The sequence below is a fragment of the Camellia sinensis genome, chromosome 7 (assembly GCF_055761805.1).
Source record: "Camellia sinensis isolate YWXY chromosome 7, ASM5576180v1, whole genome shotgun sequence".
In the NCBI taxonomy this organism is placed as follows: Eukaryota; Viridiplantae; Streptophyta; class Magnoliopsida; order Ericales; family Theaceae; genus Camellia; species Camellia sinensis.
The window spans coordinates 105,396,822-105,405,683 of record NC_138967.1 but is presented as its reverse complement, the minus strand read 5'-3'; the positions used below and the strand labels follow the sequence as shown (position 1 = coordinate 105,405,683).

Sequence of the window (8,862 nt, the reverse complement as noted above, 5' to 3'; positions counted from 1 at the left end):
TCAAAAAGTTAAAAAATTATTTAAAAAAATCAAAAAATCAACAATTCATACAAAAAAATTAAAGATTCTCTTTCTCTTTACTTTTTGCACATTTTTTCATAAAAAATTAAAAAATTATTTCAAACATATTGATTATTTTAATATCACATTTTAGCCAAAAAATTAAAATATTATTAAAAAAAAAATTGTTCCCAAACGAGACCTAAACTATGGAAAGTCGTTTGTGTCCCCAAGCCAACATACACCTGAGTGAGAAAAAAAGAACAATTACGTTCTACAACATTCGGATTAGAATGGTCATATTTTTTTTACAACATAAACCTGTGATGAAGCTTCTCAAGCTGTGTACATGGAATTCGCTGGGTAATCAATGTAGCATTTCTGGGGTTTTCAGCGTTTTGTTCTACTCCACTCAGACTGAGACCGAGACCGGGACTTCCTCATCGTCTTCAAGGGACACTCTGTATGGTAGGCTTTTACAGTTCAGAAACCCTAGGGTTTCAACTGTACCAATGGGTCGGTGAAGGAAGACCTATCAAGCAATCAAACCTTCAGGTTCTCAGCAGGCAACTCAGAAAATCCAAACGTTACAATCACGCTCTCGAGGTAATCACACTCTCTCTCTCTCTCTCTCTCTCTCTCTCATGTAAGTCGATTGCTGAAATTGTTAGTTGTGCACTTATGATTTTTACTTGTAACTTTGTGCTTTTATTTGTGCTTGTCTATCTTAATAGCATTTGAAAAGCATAATACCTGATTTATTCAGTTTAGTTTGAAAGTAATGTGATAATAGTTGCAATGAAAGTAAAAATTTGATGCTTATCTCCAATCCTTCACCATTTTTTATCATCAAATTTAAATTTGATGAAAAAGTGCTCAAAAATCATCTCCAATCCTTTCATCAAATGTTCATATCAAATCAAAGATGCTTTTATATATAGTATTTGGTTCACCGGAATATGAATGTGGAATGGAATTAACCGTATGGAATGAAGGACTAACCATTCATCTACAATGGTGAATGATGATTCCGTTTGCAGTGCATTTTCAATCATTTATTTAGTGACCTAAAACATGAGAATGGATATTAAGATAGAATAGTTATTTCATTCCACCTCGATTTTAGTGAACCAAACACTACTTTAGAGTGCGTATGTGCTAACTTCAGCGTGTTACTTCATGTATAAGATTTCTTTGATCATTTGTACTGTATGGCTTTCCTTTTCTTTGATTTTTGATTTTTGATTTTTGCCCTTCAATTCATATTAGGCTTTGTATGGAGCTTGGAATTGTTGAGGGAAAGAAAAATGAGTAGGAAAACCATTTCCTTTGTGCATCCTGTCCTATTTAGAAAACTTTAGGTTTTAATATTTTCATGAAATGAAATCATGAAAAAGAGGAGAAATGATGTCTTGAAGTAAAAACTTTCCCATGTACATTCATCATATTTGCTCTCTTTTTTTTCTTTTCTTTTTTCTTCACATTGTTTTCCATTTTTTTTTTTTTTTTTTGATCAACAACAAAGGACCCTTTATTGATGATGGAAAACCTTACAAGAAGGAAGAACACATCAGCAAAAGTGAGGAATGATGAAAGCCAAACACAAGGCAGCACCATACCCTGACCCTGTTGGGGAGGAACCAACTGAGACAGCAAAAACTAATACAGCCAAACGGACACAATAGACAGCAGATACACAACAGAACGGACACAATAGAGGCCTGCAGATACAAAGTATCAGACCAGCAGCAGATAGCAAAAACAGGTCGACATTTCACCCAACAGACCCAGCAGATTTTCACCCATCAGTCCCACAAACAACCCTCAGATTATAACAGACCAAACACCCAAACCAGTCCAGAATTCACCTCAGCATGCTAAGAATTGATCTAAACCATGGCACTCCTCCAATGCATTCCTAATCTGAGCCAAATTGATGACTTTATCTGCGACAGAGCAGCAACAAACAGGTCCAAAACCAGTCCAGAAACTCACCCATCAGATTCACCCACCCGATTTTCACCCCTCAGACCCAGAATTCACCTCAGTAGGCTAAAATTGATCAAATCCATGACACTCCTCAAATGCATTCCTTAATCTGAGCCAAATTGATGAATATATCCGAGATAGAGTACATGAACCTTTTTACAGAAGCTTTAACCCATAAAGCAAACCTAATCTTTATCAGCTCACCTAACTCAAAAGCACAAGGTAACACTCCATTAAACAAACAATCATTCCTAAACTTCCAAATGGACCAGAGTATAATACATGGCAAGGCTCTCCACAATCTTCTAGCTAACTTCTTATAATTCCACCCTATCCACCACTGAAGTAATCCATCAATATTCCTTGGCACCACCCACAGACACCCCCACCAAAGCATTACATCAGACCACACCTGCCATGAAAATGGACAATGTAATAATACATGAACAGCAGATTCATTTTCCACTTTGAAAAAAACACATAACACAAAAGCCTCACTGTTCAGAACACCTATATGTTTTAGAAAAAACCCCTGTTTTCACTCTATTCCTCCAGGCCAATCACCCAAAAAATTGAGCTTTGGGGGGGATGTCATTATTCCACACAAATTTACAAATTTGGAGAGCCGGGCCCAAGAGGGAGTCACTATACCGATATATATCTGAGACCTTAAACTTGTCACCAACAGATCCATTCCACACAGGGCAGTCTACCTCATTCAGACATAGAGAAGGGGTCACCAAAAGCATTGCAGCCAACCTGTTAGCCTCTGCCTTTTCCCAATCATATAATGGCCTTCGGAAACAAAAGTTCCACTCCCCATAGCTGGATTTCCTCTCAAAAAAATAAGACAAGGTGCCATCTTTTACTGTTGACAAGCAAAATAATCTAGGGAATTCATCTTTAAGACAGCTACTACCAACCCACTTATCATACCAAAACCTGATTTTACTCCCATTGCCCGCCTTTATCTGATATTTCTCCACAAAGAACTCCACAAGAGGTTGATTCAGACTAGCAACAGCAAGAACATCGCCCCAAACTCTCGAAAATCTAGCAGGTGAATTTATAAGTGGAAGCGAGTGAAATTCCTCAATCATATACTTGCTGCACAACATTCTTCTCCAAAGAGCATTTACTTCACTTCCAAATTTCCACCACCATTTAAGAAGTAAGCTTGCATTGACATCCTTTAATCTTCTAATTCCCAACCCACCTTGATTCAGACTTTTAGAAACTTCAGTCCATTTCACCAAATGAACCTTCCTCTTCAAATCATTCCCACCCCAAAGAAAAGCAGCTTCAAGCCTTTCAATCTCTCTAACCACACCACAAGCCATTCTAAACAACGACAGATAGTAGATCGGAAGATTAGATAAAACGGACTTAATCAACGTTAATCTACCTGCAAAAGAGAGAAGCCTTCTCTTCCACCCAGTCAACCTAGACTTTATTGTATCAAGAACTGGCTTCCAAGTAGATTTCCTCCCTGGATTAGCTCCCAAAAGCAAACCCAAAAATTTAAGTGGCAGTCCATTTACCTTACAATTCAAGATATCAGCATAAGACCCCAACATTTCCTCTTCCACTCCAACTCCACATACCATACTCTTATGGAAATTAATCCTCATGCTAGAAAGGATTTCAAAGCATCTTAGTATTCGCTTTGTGAACACAATTTGCTCCAAATCTGCCTCACAAAAAATTATGGAATCATCCGCAAATTGGAGATGTGAAATCACTACCTCATTCACTCCAACTTTTACCCCCCTTGATAATACCTTTCTCATAAGCTCTGTTCATTAAAAGATTCAACCCTTCACATTGTTTTCCATGATAACCAAACAAGGAATAGTGATTTCTTTTTCATATCTGTCAACAAATCCATGAATGAAATATAGCATAAATGACTCTGATATTAATGGATATGGTATCTTTAAGGGAGAAAAGGAAAACTATAGCAAGAAATGCAACGTGCAAAGCGCGGCTCTATCACCAACTCTATTAGTTAAATGATAACATGCTGCCATTAAGAAGAAAATAATTAATTCAATGCAGAAGTTGTGGACTGAGGGAGACCTCCTTATATGCTTTTGAAAATGTGTTTAGTGATTGATTAGGGTGCCTATCTCTGGCCACTGGATACAATATGGTGTTCACCATAGGAGATAAAATTTGGAGGGTAGCAAATTTCCCGCCGTCTTGATGGAAAATGCATATTCTGAGCAGACTGTCCCTACAATTAAAAATAGTATTATTTTTTTTTTTTTTTTGAACGAACAATTAAAAATAGTATGGTGCTTTAATCTTGCTGGATAGTTTGCAGTTCTAGAGGAAGTGGATAAACCATAATGAATCGAAAAATCTAATGTAAATTCGGAATCACAGGATTGGAGAATGGTTCGTGGATCATATGAAGAACAAACCATTTTGTGAATTGACAGTGTTATGTTTACAAAGAAAGATACATCTGTTACTGTAGTATATTTAATTAATGGAAAATTAAATGGAGCTGATCATAAAATATCAGAATAATGTGTCTAGCTGTATTAACACTCTTTGGTACCAGTGGTTTACTTTGTTGGAATATTTATAACAACAACAATCTAAGAAGCGCAGACACTTTCTAGAAACCGTTGTGCCTTTATCGGGCATTTCCTGACACATATCGGGCACATGTCCAAACTTGTACTATTATTTTAAAACAAAATAGACTCATACACAGTTCAAACCCGTGGGAAACACGTGTCCATAACATGTTACTAGTTTGAACAAAAATAACTTAGGATCTAATGAGTAGAAAAAAATGTAGATTTATACCCATTAACACTTCCTTTAAGCTTTAGAAATTGGTGTTATGCTGTTTTTTATTTTTATTTTTTATATTATCCTTGAAGGAAGTATTCATATATACGACATGACATCTAATAAATGTGTAAACTATTTATTTTGTGTGTCTCTCACGTCTTGTCTCCAGATATATATATTTAAAAATTTTAAATTTACTGTGTCGGTGTCCATGTCGGGTCATGCGTCCATGTCCATGCTTTTTAGGCAACGACTGATGATCTCAGAGAGTGCACTGCCTAGTTGTTGAAGTATCAATTCTAGACCACCAAAATTTTAACAATTGTTGAAGGTTTATAAATGAGAAGTTATGCTTGTATTGACTATTATGTTGTCTAAACCATAATGCAGTCCATATGAGAAGCCGTACGTGTATTCATAAGCCTGGCACAAGACTTCCTTTCATTCTCCTTTCTAGAAATACTCAAGAACAGATAGTATTGTACCCTCTGATGTTGATTATAATTTTAATTTTCTTCATAGCTACTTCAATTTTGAAAATTTCCCCATTAGTTCATGCTTCTTATTCTCATTGTTAGGTATCTGAATGGATGAGCAATAAAAGATATCTTGACTTGTTACCTGGAGATGTTGCGATTCGGTTGGATTTGATATCAAAGGTTCATGGTGTAGCACAAGCAGAGAAGTATTTCAGTAACATTCCTATCACTTTGAGAGGCTTGCAGGTCTATGGTGCTCTTTTAAACTGTTACGCCCATTAAAAATCTTTGGAGAAAGCAGAGGCAATCATGCAGAAGATGACAGACCTGGGATTCAATAGAACATCACTGCCGTACAATGTGATGCTTAAGCTCTATGCTGACATGGGAAAGCATGAAAAACTAGATTCCCTCATGCAAGAGATGGAAGAGAAAGGCATTACAGGTAACAATTTCACATTCAATACCCGCTTAGATGCGTATGCAATTGCTTCTGATATTGAAGGAATGGAGAAGCTTCTGATGAAGATGGAAGCTGATGTCACTGTGGACTGGAATGCATATGTCGTGGCGGCAAATTGTTACTTGAGAGCTGGTATGGTAGAAAAGGCTTTACCAATGGTAAAGAAATCAGAGCGACTTGTTAGGGGTAAGATGAGAAGGTTTGCTTATGAGGTTCTACTCACTCTGTATGCTAGTATGGGGAACATGGATGACGTGTATCGTATATGGAATTTGTACAAGAAAATTGGAAAAATATACAATATGGGCTACCTTAGTATGATAAGCTCACTAGTGAAGTTAGATGACCTTGATGGTGCGGAAAAGATATGGGAGGAGTGGAACAAGAAACATCTTTTGATTATCGAATTCCAAACTTTCTCATCAATGCTTATTGCAAGAAGGGCCTTTTAGGAAATGCTGAATCAATTGTAAATAGGCTGATAGAGAGTGGTATCGAGCCCCACGCAAGAATATGGCAGCGCTTGGCAGCTGGATATCATGATGATGATCAAATGGAAAAGGCAGTGGAGATGATGTTGAAAGCACTCGCGGCGAGTCATTCTAGGTGGAAGCCAAACCTTCCTACTCTGGCAGCATGTGTGGAATATTTGAAAGGAAAGGGAAGCGTAGAAGTAGCAGAGGAGTTGATAGAATTATTAAGGGAAAAGGATGTTGTACCGTCAGAGGTTTGTGAAAGATTAGTAAATTACATAGAAGGTGGAAATCCAGCATCCGGAGCACTTGATCTCATCATGGGAGGCGATGATCAAGCTCTGAAGGGAGAAAGAGGCATGCGAGTTGAAGTGTGAGAGAGTATTAGCTGAATTGTATTGAAAGCTTTGGCTATTTGTGAACTATTTGTATTGATCTGTTGGTTGCTTGCATCTGAGTCTTGTCAACTGATTTTAGGTTTAATTCAGTTTTCCATAGCAGATTTAATTATAACAGCCTCCTAAGCATGAGTAGAGAGAGTCGCTCTCAAAATTACGTTTCAGTGGCAATGTATATCAACACTGCGTTCAGATAATTTGATAGTAATTGTCAAAAAACATGTGCCAAAAGTGGATTGCGTGGTTATATCTTCCTCCCTATTTCTGGACCATTTGATGATCTTGAAGAACAGGAAACCAAAATCCTATGGCCTAGCACATTATTTTATTTTTTAAAACAAGATAATGGTGTAAGGAATATATTAATTCAACCAGCAACTACATTCTACACTTCAACTAAATCAAACATAGGTTCCATTCAAATAGAATCAGTTATGTGAATATTTTCGTCATTTTACTCTGTCAATTACCATATGCTACTAGTTAAATAAAAAAATTTACGTCTTGTTTTACTATCGCATTTCATGTTAGTTTAGGCCTTTTCTCTCTTCATCACATTTATATTTATGGTGATCATTATCACTTTTTTTAACCGTGTTTACAAGTTTTTATTTATGTCTCAGTCCTCCTACACCCTCAATACGTGAAAACAGAGAAGTTGAAACATAGAAAATGCTTCTCGGCCTGCCCATTTCAAGCCTATTAACCTCAGTAATGTAATTTATAAAACAATTTCAGGCATTATAATTAGGCGCATGCAATCTAACCTACAAAATATTTATCTCCCCCTTTCAGAGTGTTTTTCTTCGTAATAGGCAAATTTCAAATAATATATTCTTACTTGCCTATGATATGACCCTCCTCCACACTATACACGAATTTAAAGCAAGTCTGGTGATTTTGCCTTAAATGTTGATATATCCTAATTTCAAATAATATATTCTTCTTGCCTATGACCCTCCTCCATGCTAGACACAAATCTAAAGCCAAGTATGATGATTTTTCTTTAAATGTTGATTTCTCCAAAAGCTTATGATAAAATCAACTGTAGTTTTTAAAAAGCCATACACTTGTACGAAAGTGAGGTGAGGGTACCAAAGTGAGATTGGGACTATATTCCTTGAATTCTAACCCTGAAATGAAAGGAAGTGGCAAATCTCCACTAAAAATAGGTGAGTAGGGAAGGTTGTGATGCCACCAGCTAATAAGATGCGCTACCAAATGAATAGGCAATTTGACCACCATGACTTTCATTTTGAAATGGAGCTTTAGGTGTGCCGCTCCATGACTACCCTACAGAACAAAACTATCTTGAACTAAAATATGAAATGCGCAGTTTCTATTACATTTAGTCATGGGCGAATGGTCTTTCCTCAGCCCCCTTTCCTTCTAGTGAATGTTCTTATTCAGTATTCAGTCTCTTGCCCATGTTATGTATCTCGGCTTACTAATCCCTATTAGGATTTCCACAGTGGGTCGTGTATATCTTCATTTTGAGCTTTGCATATGACTACTTTATACCCTCTATACTGCAAGTTTATGCAATTGCAGCTAGTCAAGCTATTAATTATCAGTACTTTTTAGCCTACTTTGTTTGGTAATAGTTTTAGGTTTCTAGCTTTTTAATTGTGAAATAACTAAATTGTCCTTTAACATTTCATTATTTCATTTTCTATATGATTCGAATTCTAATGCTTGTGGATGGCAAAGTGGTACAACAAGATTACATCACCATGTCGTAATAAAATGGCTTAAAAAAAAATCAATATCTAGACATTTTAAATTTTGCTTAAAAAAACATGTGTCAGAAGAACAATCAGTGTGTTTGATTTCAGTTTTCAAAATTTAATTTTCTGGAAATTAAATTTTTTATTTTTTTGTTTTTTGTTTTTAGTGAATATTTTTAAAATTTCAAATAATTTTTTTACTTTGTTAGATGTACCTTACTTAGATGTATCTAAATATTAAAATATTTGTGAAAAAATATTTTAAAAAATTAATAAATACGTAAAAATACAAAAAAAATGTACTGAATTTTAGTATATTTTTGGTATTTAGTGAATTTTTTACAGATTTTTTTCACAAATATTATACTTTTTAAGTGTATTTATGTTTAGTGTGTCTAAAAATTAAAAAAAAATTGTCAAAAAAATCCAGTGAAAACAAAAAAATACGAAAAATAAAGAAATAGAATTTTTTAAAAAGTAAATTTTGAAAACTGAAACCAAACAGAGTGAGTAGTACCTAACTTT

General features: G+C 35.5%; 1 pseudogene across 1 annotated transcript; it reads left to right on the top strand.

Annotated features, from left to right (window-relative positions):
- Positions 1-246: 246 nt before the first annotated feature.
- LOC145795234 (pentatricopeptide repeat-containing protein At2g20710, mitochondrial-like) lies at positions 247-6,722 on the top strand (annotated as a pseudogene). Its single transcript, XR_014335822.1, has 2 exons — positions 247-606; positions 5,376-6,722. The product of XR_014335822.1 is annotated as a pentatricopeptide repeat-containing protein At2g20710, mitochondrial-like (transcript).
- The last annotated feature ends 2,140 nt before the right edge of the window (positions 6,723-8,862 follow it).